Genomic DNA, 14,045 nt, shown 5'->3' with positions numbered 1-14,045 from the left:
GCACTCCACCGCTTAGAGGCTGACAAGATGAGCCGAGCAGCAAATGAGACTGACAAGAAACAGTCAGAAAGGGAAGAAAATCAAGGAAGTCATGTTCCAGGGGCCAATGAAAAAAAGGAAGTATTTAATAAGACAGTATAATCAACTTTCTGAATGATGCTTATGGAACATGAATTCGAATTGAGCAGGGAGTTTTGTTTTTATTTGCTTTTATAGCCCCAGTATCTGAAACCGCTGTCACAGGCCTTTTGCTCAAAACATTTGTTAAATGATAACTGGTCAATAGGATGAGGACCAAGACCTGGCCATTGGATTTAGCAACATGGAGGCCAGGTCACTGGTCACCACATCAAGAACAGTTTGGGTGGTGTCGTGAGGTCAGAAGCCTGAGTGAAAAGTACGTTTGAAAGAGAAAGTCAGAGGGGAGAAAGCTGTGAGATCAAGTCTTTATCTGTTCTTTAGTGTATGCATCCTTCCTTAATCAAACGAAGGCTTGCCGTAGATCCTCAGTGCCTGGCATTTAAGAGATGTTAGGTTATATTTTTCTATGAATGACATACAAAACCCAGCAACAGGGGCAGAAAATAGGACAGTTCTGCGGCTCCATAGTCACAAAGTACGCACAGCGTAAAGAGACGAAGGTAAGGAATCACATAAGCATATAATTTAACAGACACGGTAGATAGTTCTATGAAATATGGAAGAACCAAAATATTAGAGAACCTATGAGAATGAAGATGTCAACATGGAAAAGCTGAAATGAGGAGCCGATTATTAGGAAAAATTGAGATTATGTCTTGAACCGCTGAATGTGAAGAGCGAGGCAGGGTGATGTGAGACTAACGGAGGCCTGGATTCTATGCCCAGCTCCGTCATCAACGTGCTGTGTGACTAGGACAAACGTTCTGCCAGGTCTGTTTTCCTGGTCGGCAAGAGGAGGTGAGCACAGTGGACTCAGCTTCCTCCGGCTGCAGTAGCCTTTGCTTCTGTGGCAGCAGCTCTTCTGTGCAGACCGCCTGCTCTCAGGCCAGCGTCGGTGCTGGGGCTGTAAGTGTGGGTATAACCAGCAGGAAGGTAGGAGTTGGAGTTCCGAGATCGCTCTGTTCTGGATGGTGGCTAGAGCCCCACGTCTCATTAACTGGCCCCCTACGGAAATCCGGGCACGGCCTGGCTTCCTGCCCATTGTTCTCGGGCCTGTTCACATGGTCAGTGCAGACAATGAAGAAGCCGCAGCCGGTTCTCGGGAAGACAGAGCACAGCAATCGGCTGACGGAAGGAAGTAAGGGAATGGGAGATGGACAAAGAGAAGAAAAATTGAAAATGGTCCACCTAGAGAAGCAAAATCCAAAATAGTTCACGTAAAGAGAAGTAATACTGAAAATGGTTCTCCCTCGAATGCTTTGAGCTATAGACAAACTTTTAAACTTCCTAAAGAACTTAATAATATCTTTAGCCTCATGGCAAAAATTATGTTCAAACTATTAAAAAAAAAAGAAAAAAGATGAAATGTCTTTTCTGCAGGTGTGTCATTGAGAAAACCATAGAATTTTCTATCGTGGAGGATCTGTGAAACTGGGTTTTATTTACATTCCTGTGACGAGGAATGAGTATCGATATTCGATGAGCACAGACACAGACTAGAACATTCTTCAGGTTGCAGCGGCCTGGTTCGCCATCAGCAATCAAAACCCAGCCAGGAAACAGTGAGCAGCCAAATGGCCAGCTGAGGTGAGGGCGGTAACAGGAGAGAAGAGACAGGAGATGTGCAGCGCCCCACCCCGAAACAGGCCTCAGACAACCGCGGGGTGCCCGTGTGACACGCCCCCCGACGGCCCTGCTCACGGGCGTGAGCACTTCCGGCTGTGTCGGAGAGCTCCCTGTTCTCCAGCTCACCGCGTTTCACTCAGAATTATGTTTAGCGATCCAAAGAAGCAATACAGCCCGTCGATAGATAATTGTCACTATTCGTTATGTGTCATTGTCTTCTAATTGACTCATTGAAAATTTATATTTTTAAAAATGGTGTACACATACACACATGCATACGCACACATTCAGAGAAGCAGAAGCACTGGAAATGAAAAAGAATAGGAAGCGTCTCTGGGAACCACGTCAAGCCACTGATGTCCCAGAACAGAACTGTTTAGTGTCCACTGCGTGAAAGGCCCGTGTGGGCCGCTATAGGAGTGGACACAGGTCCTGACACGTCACCTCCACACGCACGGGCCTGGGAACAGTCACCGCAGGGAGATTGCTGACTGTGCGGGGTGGGGAGGCAGGAGCCTGCCTCTTTGTAACTGCTGTTACACCAGACCAGGTGAATTGCTGATAAAATGTTTATAGTAGCATAATGATTAAAAGTCAAGTGATAGTTAAGACTAAAGAGAACAACTGAAAACTACAGAAACGGGTTTAGAGTCAGGTATTCGTGAAAAGCAAAGGTAACAGGATGAAGGAGAACCATGGAAGATTACAGTTCACCTCTACTTTTCTCTTTACTCAGCAAACATTTATTAAGTGCATATTAAGCTCTAACCTCTGGCTAGGTGCTTGAGATACAAAGATGAACAAGGTACAAGTGCCACACGAAGGCCATTAAGACCCGGTACTTACGTTGACTAAGCCCTCAGTAAATATCGCTACCAGGAGGGGGAAGGGAGGAGCCATGGAGGGGACAGGGAACCACTGTGTAGCTTTTCCCACTAAATAACTTTTGAACCTGGAAGGAACCTCCGGATACCTATGGATTGATTTAGGAATTTAAGGTCAACTTCTGAATAAAAGTGACAGAGTGAACCCATGGCACAGGGGCTCTTTCTCCCAGTAGCTACTGAAAACTAAGAGTAATAGAGAGTCAGAATTCACAAGCAGTTTCTAAACCATGGAAATGCCTTGGGCCATAGCCCTTTGAAGAGAAGTATCAGCTTCTTACCCAGCTCCTGCCATTTTGAAGAAATATTGAGGAAAAAGTTAAGAAGATCATGAGAATTTTCACTAATACCCTCAATTTGAAAGGAAGCAGACTACTGGTTTGACGAGGTAGCAGGAGTGTGGGGAGAAACGCCAAAACACATCATAAGAATAGAAGGATCATAAACCATTCTGGAGTCTCGGCAGAGGGAGCAAGCATTTCTTTTCCAGGGCGCTGTCCTGAGCCGAGAGAATTTCTCAAAGCCAGTGGGTGTGGGTTATACCCTTCCTGCATGGAGCGGTCTAGAATATGAGACCTATCAAGGGACCTCATGAGTAGGTAGCCAGGGATCTCTACAGTGGCTCGTTGACTCACCCCTTTCCCCTCACACCCTTAAGACATGGTGGCATTCGCCAGTGTGGTGACAGCAGACCTCAGTCTCTTTTCTTTGATGTATCCCTTAGTATCCCTTGATTTCCTCGGAGACACAGCTTTTATCTGTACCCCTTGCTGTATTTATATTCAGTTAAATATATTGAATATTATCCATAGTGGTGACAGTGTCGAGAAATATTCACCTACACTGTATCAGAGCAAATAGTTGGTCTGGAAAATCCCTATTGCTAAAATGTACTAGATTAAAAGAAGTGGCATGTATTTTTTTTAAGAGGAGAATAAAGGAAAGGGAAGGGAAGAAAAGTAGAAATTAGAATATGAATAAAAAAAAGAAATGGAAAATACCATAGAAAGAACCCAATCTAAAGAAAAATTACCTAAGAAATAGAAGATAACTTCGTAAGGAGTTTAAGCTGTAAACAAACTTAATGAGAATATAAATTCAGTAAAACTAGGACTGAAACATATTTTTAAAAAGATAAGGTAAACTGAGCATTTAAAGGCACCATTCTAGACCAAATAAATCAATCAGAAAAGCAAGGAACAAGATAGCTACTGTCAAAACTCAGATTACTGCCTTGGAGAACAGGTGTAAGATAGTAATTGCGAATGCAGAGAAAAGTTTAAAAAATCAAAGTAATCAGAGAGAAAATAATAGATTCAAAGGGCCAACAGAGATTCTCTGAGAGTATAATTGGTGTTTTTAGAGCACAGAGCCCTGTAGCTGGATCAGAAAAAGGATTCGATAACATGTAGTCACGCGCAGCTTAAAGAGGGGGATGCGTTCTGAGAAATGCATCGTGAAGTGTGCTTTTACACACTCCTACGTGGTCCAGTCCACAGCACACCTGGGCCCTGCGGTACAGCCTCTTGCTCCTGGGCTGCAAGCCTGGACAGCATGTCATTGCACAAACCAACGTCAGGTTAAATCAGTCAAGCACAAGAGAAAACGAGGCAGGCGGGAGACGCGGTGAACACGACATGCGCGAGCGAGGCCGACGCTAGTGTAGTGCCGCGTGCTGCTTTACGGCGCGCTCTTGTAAGTAGAAAGACTATACTCTGCAACAATAAGTATAATAAAGACATAAGCCACTATTGTCATCATCAAGCATTGTGGACCGTACATAGCCGTAGGCGCTGGACTTCCACCGGACTGGCGACGCAGGAGGCTTGTGACGCCAGCACGCCACAAACACGAGTAACGGGCTGTGCTATGACCTGACAACTGCTGTGACGTCGCTGCGCAGTGGGAGCTTCTCGGCTTCGTTCTAAACTTATTTGACCACTGGGGAACGTGTACACTGTCGTGACTGTAGGTCTCCTACAAGTTGTCACGCGTCGGTTCCAAAACCAAAGTTTCAACAATACAGAAACTGTCAGTGTGAGGTAGTTCAGTAAAAGCACAATATTTAAACCATCTAAACAACTGTTTCAATCCTCTAGTTTACTTTGAGGAAGATATGAAATTACTTATTAGGGTTTCTCAAATTAGAGAAAAAAGAGTCACTGATAAAGGCTGAGAGGACTAATTAAGTATCTAAGACTACTGTCTCCATCACCTAAATTCCTGGAAATATCTAAAATTCGGAGAGTAACCTGTACATGCCCAATTCACAGCCTATACCTTCTGACTAGATCAGACTGACGCAAACTGCAAAACCAGATCAACAAATCCTGTTAATGGCTTAAAAATCACATTTTTGCTCTCAAGTCTTTTAAACTAGTCCTTGTTGTTTCCACTCAGCGTCATGTGCAGACGAGAGAAACAGTCTTTGTTATTAGCCTAAACACGTGTACTTTCTCTTCGCAAATGGTTCATACCTATCTTGAGCCCAAAATACTATATCTATCATGATTTTATTCTTCGCCCTCTTGAATACTAAACTGAGATGAATGGCTCTCTACCCACAACACTGCGCGATGTTTATGAGGGACTGCTCATTACAAAGGGGCTGCCCCTCAATCTCTGTCTCGACTGTCCAGCCTCAGCTTTGACAGCCTCTGAACGGAGCCTTCACCTGCGAAACTAGCCACAGCCTCTCTCTTCAACAGCGACCCCCCTTTGCTCCCTCTTTCCGGGTTCACTGTCTGATTCAAACAGCTGTCTGTCCCTTGGGAGGCTTGTCTTCCAGCGCGGCACAGCTGCGCTCCGGCTCCCCCCGCCTCCTGCCCAGCTCTGAGTCCTTCACGTGGCTCTCCGCAGTCGGCACCTGTGTCTTTGGCCGTTGGGGTCTCACGGGAACTGGAGAGGAACATTTTATTTTTAACAACGGCATCTTAGGTTATGTTCTTCTTTTACTCCATCGCATGAGGGGGGAAAAAGTAACTGGAACATATTGAAAGAAATATGTTTTAACACCATAAAATGACTCTTAAGACCTCGGTCAAACTAGTCATCGGGTCATTTAAACGAATGGTCCGTGTCGCAAACTTTCCGAAGGGCATGGTGCTCAGCAGAAGTTGTCCTCTGTATAGGGCATAATTCGTGCTTCTAACTGCGTCTCGGTTTTTCCAGATAGAACGTAGAAATTACCAAACAACGAGCGTGGCCTGTGTCCAAGCAGAAGACAGTCAGGACAGCGCAGTCATCTGCCAGCTGCCACTACCCCTGCCCCCCCCAGCCCCAGAGGAGGCGCGTCAGCTCCTTGTTAAAATCCCTGTCTCACTGCTCAGAGGGACCTTAGAAACAGTGGAGCCACAGGCACTGAAATGTAGTCACACGGGAAGTGCTGGAATAGACCTCTCAAGATACCCTCCCTTCCTGACTTTCCAAAAGAGTTGAAAGTCCCATCAGTCACTCCCTAAATTTTAGTCTTAATTTCTGATCACTGGATCAAAAAGCGTATTACGAGAATGAGTATGTCATTTTGAAATTTACTAAGTCAAGAAACTCAAAACCAGGGAACGAGATGATGACTCAGATTTTAGCAGGTGTCAGAATGACCTGGAAGGAGGCTTCTTTTTTATATACACTTTTATTGAGATACCATTAACAAACAATAAACTGTATGTTTAAAATATACGTATCCATGAAATCATGACCACAGTCACAGTAATGAGCGTACAGTTGGGGTAATGAGCACATCACTACCCCCAAGGCTTTCTGGTGACCTTTTATAATCTCTCCTTCCTATCCCTCTCTGCTCAGCACCTTCCCCTACCACTGTTTCCTAGGCAACCACGAAGCTGATTTTTGCCACTATGCTTCGGTTTACGTTTTCTAAAAGTTTATGAAAATGGAATCCCACTGTATGTACTCTGGTTTGTTTGGCTTCTTTCGCTCAACATGGTTATTTTCAGACTGATCCATGTTGTTCTATGCGTGAATAGTTCATTTCTTTTAGTTTCTGAAGAACATTCTATTGTATGGATAAACCATGTGTGGTTAGCAATCCACCAGTTAATGGACACTTTGTTGATTTATACCTTTTGGCTCTTACAAGTAAAGCTCGTATGGACCTTCATGTACAATTCTTTTCATAGTCATATGCTTTTACTTCTCATGGGTGAATAAAAAGTAGAGTGGCTATGTCACGGTAAATGTATGCTTAACATTTAAGAAACTGCCAAGTTCTCTCCCAAAGTAGCTGAATTATTTTACATTCCCACCAGCAGTATGTGAAAGATTCAGCTGCTCCACATCCTCTCCAATACTTGGCACAGTTGCTCTTAGTAGTAGACATTTGTAATAGGTGTGTAGTAGTGTCGTGTAGTGTTTTGATTTTGCATTTCCCTAATGAATATTGATGTTTAGTATTTTAATGTATTTATCTGCCATCAATATATCTTCTTTGGTGAAGCATATGCTCCAATATTTGGCCCATTTTTAATTTTTTTCTTTTTTTGAACTTTGAACTTTTTAAAATATGTTCTGGATACAAATTCTTGATCAGATGTGTGATTTGCAGATACTTTCTTCTAGTCTGTCTTATCTTTCCATTTCCTTATAGTGTCTTTCAAAGAGCTATCATTCTTCATTTTGAAGTTCAATTTACTGCTTTCTTTTACAGATTACGTTTCTCATGTCGTATCTAAGAAATCTTCACCTAATCCAGTGTCCCCTGTGTTTTCTTCTAGAAGTTATATAATTTTAGATTTCATACTTAGATCTATTCTCCATTTTGAGTTTATTTTTGTACATGGTATATTTGATTTTGCATAGGGGTAGTCCAACAGTCCAAATGGTAGGCAACATTTATTGAAAGAGACTATTTGTTCATTGAATTGCCTTTGAGTCTTTGTCAAAAATCAAGTAACCATACATATATGAGTATATTTCTGGACTCATTTCTTTTAATCCCGATGCCAGTGTCATACTGTTTTAATTACTACAGCTTTATAAAAAGTATTGAAGTCAAGTAGTGTAATTCCTCTAACTTCGCTCTTTTTCAAAGTTGACTATTCCAAGTTTCTTGCATTTTCATACAAATTTTGGAATGAGCATGTCAATTAATATTACAAAGAAAAGACCTGGTGAAATTCTGAGTGATCATATTGAATTTTTAGACCAATTTGGAGGAACTTGACATCTGAAAAATACTAAGTCTTCCAAACTATGGACATGATGTATATCTCTATTTTTTTTTTTAGGTTTTTAAAATTTTTTCAGCCATATTTTGTAGTTTTTATTGTATAGGTCTTATATATCTTTTAAAGATTATTCTCAAACTATTTCATATTTGAGAAAGTTATAGATGGTATCGAATTTTAATTTCAATTTACAGTCATTGGTTATGAGCATATAGAAATACAGTTGAGGTTTACATACTAATCTTATATCCAGCAACCCTTATTCTAGTATCTTTTGTAAATTCTGTAGTATTTTCTTTGTAGATGATTATTTTTGTCTACAAATAAAGATAGGTCTACCACTTTTTTTCCAATCTCAACATCTATTTTTTTTTTCTTGTTTTAGTGCATTAGCTTAAACTTCCAGTACAGTGTTGAATACAGATGGTGAGAGTGAATATCCTTAACTTTTTCCTGATTTTATGGGAAAAGAACTCAGTCTTTTATCATTAACTGTTATGTTACTGGTAGCTCTTCCATAAATGTTCATAATAGGGTGAAGATTTTTCTTTCTGATCCTACTTTACTGAGACTTTTTTAAAATCAGTAATGGATAATGGATTTTTCGAATGACTTTTTACATCTAATGAAATGACCATATTGTTTTCTTTTTTTAGTCTGATAATTCGTTAAATTGATTTTCAGCTATTAAACCAATCTTGCATTCTTGGCATAAATCAGGCTCTTCATGTTTTATCATTGTAAGATATTGTTGAATTTGATCAACTAAAATTTTGTTAGAAATTTTTACATCCATGCCCATGAAAAATATTTGTATGCAGTTTTCTTTCCTTGTAATTTCTTTGTCTAGTTTCAATGTCAAAGTAATGCTGGCATTGTAGAATTTATTGGGAAATATTTTCTCTTTTAAATTTCCTGGAAGAGTATATACAGTATTGGTATTATTTCTTGCTTAAATGTTTCACTAAATTCCCTAGTGGAGTCATCTGGGTCTAGAGTTTCCTGGGAGGGAAGGATTTTAACTACAAATTAAAATTATTTTACTCAATATGAGACTATTTGGGTTACCTATTTCTTCTTGAGTAAACTTTAGTAGTTTTGGTCTTTCAAGATATTTGTCAATTTCTTGTCAGTTGTCAGATTAATTAACATACTTTTTAAATAATGTTTCTTTTAATATCTATAAATTCTGTAATGATGTCAGCACTCTCAATCTTGATACTGGTAATTTTCTGCTCAGATTGTCTAAAAGTTTAATTTTATCAATCTCAAATAATTTCATTCATTTTTTATTTTTGAATTTTATCATTTAATTTTTGTTTTGGTCTTTATTATATATGTTCTATAACATAAATAATTATTTGGGGATCTGTTGGCCGTTATTGTTCTAGCTTGGAACAATAGATGGAAGCTGAAGTCATTAATTTGAGTCCTTTCTTCTTTTCTATTATAGGTAGTTAGTGCCATAAGTGTCCCATTAAGTATCGTTTTAACTGCACCTCATAGAACTTGATACGCTGTATTTTCATTTATTTAATAATACTAACTTCCATTTGCCTTTTTCTTTGACCCACAGCTTATTGAAACCTGTGTTTATAATTTCCAAATATCTAAGGATTTTCCAAAGATTTTTCTATTACTGAGTTCTAATTGCGATTTGACAGTATACTTTGTATGACCTGACTTCTTTTAAATGTATTGAGTCTTGACTTATGACTCAGAACATGGTATATCCTGGTAAATATTTAGTGTACCCTTGAAAAGATTGTGCCTTCTTATTTTATTTTATTTTATTTTTTGCATGAGCTGCTCTATAAAAGTTTAGTGGGTCAACATCATTGATAGTGTTATTAAGACCAATATTCTTACACGTTTTGGTTTCTGTCCTATAAGAGGAGGACGTTGAATCCCTGAATAAATTGTAGATTTGCCTATATCACCTTGCTATTCTGTCAGTTGAGTTTTATATCTTTTGACACTGCATTATTAGATGCATAAACATTTAGAATTATTATGTCCTCCTGAAGAATTCACTCCATTTATCATCATGAAATAGTCATCTTATCCCTGATATTATTTTTATGCTCTGAAATCTTTGTCTGAAATTAATATGGCCACTACAGCTTTCTTTTCATTAGTGTTAGCAGGGTAAACCTTTCCCCATTTTTTTCACTTTCAACTTATTTGGGTCATGATACTGAAAGTGGATTTCTTACAGACCGTACTAATAGGATATTGTTTTTATATCCAATCTATTTTTTGTTTTGTTTTGGCTTTTAATTGTGTTTTTTTATGTCACTTACACTTAATATAATTATCGATATGGTCAGGTTTAAATCTACCACATCAATATTCGTTTTCTAATTGTCCTACTTGTTCTTTGTTTAATTTGTCCGATTTTCCTGCCCTCTTTAGGATTAATTGAGGGTTTTCTTATCATTTTATTGTATCTCTTTCTGTTCTTACTAGCTACGTCCTTTGTTATGTAATTTTCGTGATTGTTTTAGGATTGATAGTATAAATTTTTAAACTTAACACAGTCTGTCTTCAAGCGATATCAAACTACTTCACACGCAAGTTTCTTCCTGAGAGAACTGCGCAGTAACGTTCTTTCACTTCTTCCCTCTGGGCCTCTGTGCTTTTATTGACATACATTTTACTTTGATTAAATTCACAATACATTGACACAATTTATTATACAACGCAATTTATTTAAAGTTTATTTTCTTTTAAAAGGACATAGATGATAATAAAATAACATTTTATATTTACCCTTGTAACCATTTCCCATGCTCTTCATTTATTTGTATGAGTCCAGTTTGTTATTCATTCAAATCTGAGTTTTTGACTATGAAAAATAATTTTTTCTTCCTTGGAACTCCCTTTCAGTACAAATTACTTAATTATTTACAAAGTGCTAAAATGCCCTTTCAGAGTTAGGCTGCAGCTCTTTTCCTCATTATGGCTTCCCAAAACACAGACATTATTTTCAAAGCGTCTTGTTTCCAAGTATTTTCTTCTCAACTAGCCCTACTCATAACTCATAAAATTCAAGGAGAACTCTTAAATAGGAAACTCACAAGCCTATTTCCAGTTCCCTCCTAAATGTCAGGGGACCACAGTGAATGGGAAACTTTTTACTGATTCATTGTGAAATGCCCTAAGGAATCAAATCAGTGAGCAGCGATATTATAAGTCCCCTGCTTAGCTCCACATTGACTCCCATCTTTCTCCTGCGTCTATGTTTGGCCCATGTTTTGAAGTGAAGTTCTCGTGTCAGATTGTAAGTGTTCTCCCTGGGCAGACTTTGCTACGGCTATGTCATATCATAGCTAATTAATATTATAATTCTGTCTGATCATCTATTACCCCATTGTGTAAAAATGATATGTAAGTCATGATAACCTAAAATATAGACTATGCAACTTTGGAGGGTGGAGAAGTAAGGGCCTAAGGAATCCAAAAAGAAGAACTGTCCTCTAGAGCAATAAAATTAGGATGCACCAAGGGGTCTACATGACCGCCGATCAAGAGAGGCAGAATGTGGGTATTAAGACTTGCTGACAAAAAAAAAAAAAATCACTGAACAGTCATTTCAAGTGTGAATACTAATTAAGAGTTACTAGAGCCGAAGTTCCAAAATGTAGGCGATTTGTGATTAATCTGCTTTTCACATGCTCAGTGAAGTATGCTTCTTGGTGAGAAGATGCTGGGATTTATTTATTTAAATGTGATCAATAATTCTCCTGAGTAATGCAAGAAAAGCCAGTCAGACTCTGGTAAGAATAAGTATGCCAGCTAATGCCAGCTCACAACCAAATTAAATATTTATGAAAAGTTTGCTTTCCTAGGTATTTTGCTATATCCCAAGGGATACAAAAATTAGTAATACCCATTTCCTATCCTAAAATAAACTCTAACTTAGTGGGAAAACAAGGCTTTATACACATAGTAGGAATTAAATATTTGTCAAAAGCATTGATTTTAGTCCAACATAAAGTGTGATCAATATTATATCAGAAGATCCATGGGTAAAAAGAACTGAGAAAGATTTATTTCAGTTGAAATCACTGAAGAAAATTTCCTGAAGAACTGGATCTTGAAACGTTTTGATTTCATATACAGATAAGGGAGTAGGACAGTCTCTTTAGGAGAAAGGGCAAGTCTACCATCCACAGCCTACTGATGGTGCGTGGCCATGATAGAGAGTAGCAGGGACAACGACACAGGATGAGAACAGAAAGAACGTGTCCAGGAATGGGAAATTCCAGTTGGACTGCTTTGAGACATAATTAGGTCAGTAAAGCTTGAATGACTGATTGCAGTCAAGCAGTGGACTGTGAATTTAATGTTAAGAGATTTAGTCTCTTCTATAAAGAAGTTTGTATAAATACAAATAAATAAGAATAAATCGAGAAAAGAAAACAAATTGCCTTAGTTGGTACAAAGAGCCATAGAGAAATCCATGCAAGACTTTAACAGGAAAATATTTCATCATCCATGGGACACTAGCTAGAGGACTCAGATGATTCTTGCCTCCCTAGTTGAGAACAATTAGGCCTGGACTAAATGCTGCTCTGGCTCTTGCTAAAAAATCTTAAGAGGAAGACATCGAAAGGCCAAACTGTTTCTGAGTAGCTTAACCACATCCTAGAACGATGCTCAAGCTGTGTATAAGAAAACAGAAATATGCAGCACCCAACAGGATAAAACCCACAGTATGAATAAAATCAAAGATGGTCAGGCATGCAAAGGAGAGAGAAAACATTACCCATTATGACAAGAAAAATCAATCAGTCGAAACCAAACCAGAACAGACTTAGACGTTAGAATTAGCAGACAAAGACAATAAAACAGTTGTCTTCAGTTTTCTAAGTTTCTTTATTCCTTTTTCAACACATCAGTTTGTCATTTTATACAGATTTAAGAGTAAGACATTTACCATGGCCAATGCAACAAAGTAAAAACAGATATTCAAACCAAGGAAAACCTTGAATTTAAAAAGTTTTGAACCAAGTTGCTCTTTTTAACAATTACTATATAGAATTTTATTTCATGCTGACTCCCTTTTAAAAATTTAATTTAATTTAAAGTATTAACTTTTTGTGGAATCAGTGACAGTTCTTATTAGCAGTTCTCATTTGTCTTTTTTTATATGTCATTCACTGCTTTAGACCTTTTCTCCAAAAATTCCTCTTTAGGGTAACCCATTACTTCTCGAGTAGGATGAAGTTTTAAAAAATTGTTCCTGTCTTACTTCATGTGGTAACTTGTTATTCGTCATCTGATTGACAGGTGGTAGAGCGGAAGCTTTAATAAGTCTTACGTCTGGGGGCAGCAGGTCAGACCCCAGCTTCCAAACATAGATTGCATCCTTAGAGCAGTTAACCCAACTTAGCAGTTCCGAACTGGGCTGTACACCAGAATCACCTGGAGAACTGCTTACAACATGCAAGGAACCAGGCTTCACTCAGATCAGTTAACTCAGAGCCTTTAGGGGTTGGATCTGGCCATCACATTTTTTAAAAAGCTCCAAGGTGATGTATAGTCCAGGCTAAGGACCACTGAGCCCTGACTTCTCAATTGAGGGTAATAAGAGTGATAATACCTTGTTCACTTACTTCATGAGCATCAAAAGAGAGAACATATAAAAATATATCAGGCCTCAAAACAGTTAAAAGCCTCTCTCATGTCTAGTTCCTAAAAAAAAAAAAAAAAAATCTGGTATTATATCAATCTCGTTTTTGATAAAGGGACATGAATCTTCTTTCTATTTCCAAACCAATGATTCTTGACCTTTGGGTGTGGCCGGGGAGAATGGCAGATCGGACGGGCAGAAGGCTTGGCAGAGATCCGGTTGAGAATTTAAAAAACTGTGGATCTTCTTTCAAGAAAAATACATAGACACAGAGGACAAACGTTGGCCTGTGCCTCCAGGGGTCCACACGCGCCCTGGCCTGTCTGCGCGGCAGGTCAGAGGTGTCTGCCCCGGCTTCCAAAGTGGATAGCACTTCCTGTTTTGTTCTTTTTGTTTCCCAAAGACCTCAACAACAGAAGCCAATTATTAAGACTTCAGGGAATTGTTTTCATGCTTATTTTATGGTTATTGGAATGTCACTCAAGCTAAGCTATTCATAGAATGTCTCTTCCTCTGGTAAACAAGCTCATTCCTGATGAAAACAATGAGCATTCCTTCTCGTCAGACAAG

The sequence above is a fragment of the Pteropus vampyrus genome, unplaced genomic scaffold (assembly GCF_000151845.1).
Source record: "Pteropus vampyrus isolate Shadow unplaced genomic scaffold, Pvam_2.0 Scaffold127, whole genome shotgun sequence".
NCBI classification, from domain to species: Eukaryota; Metazoa; Chordata; class Mammalia; order Chiroptera; family Pteropodidae; genus Pteropus; species Pteropus vampyrus.
The sequence above is the reverse complement of the archived record's forward strand: the minus strand, read 5'-3'. Positions refer to the sequence as shown.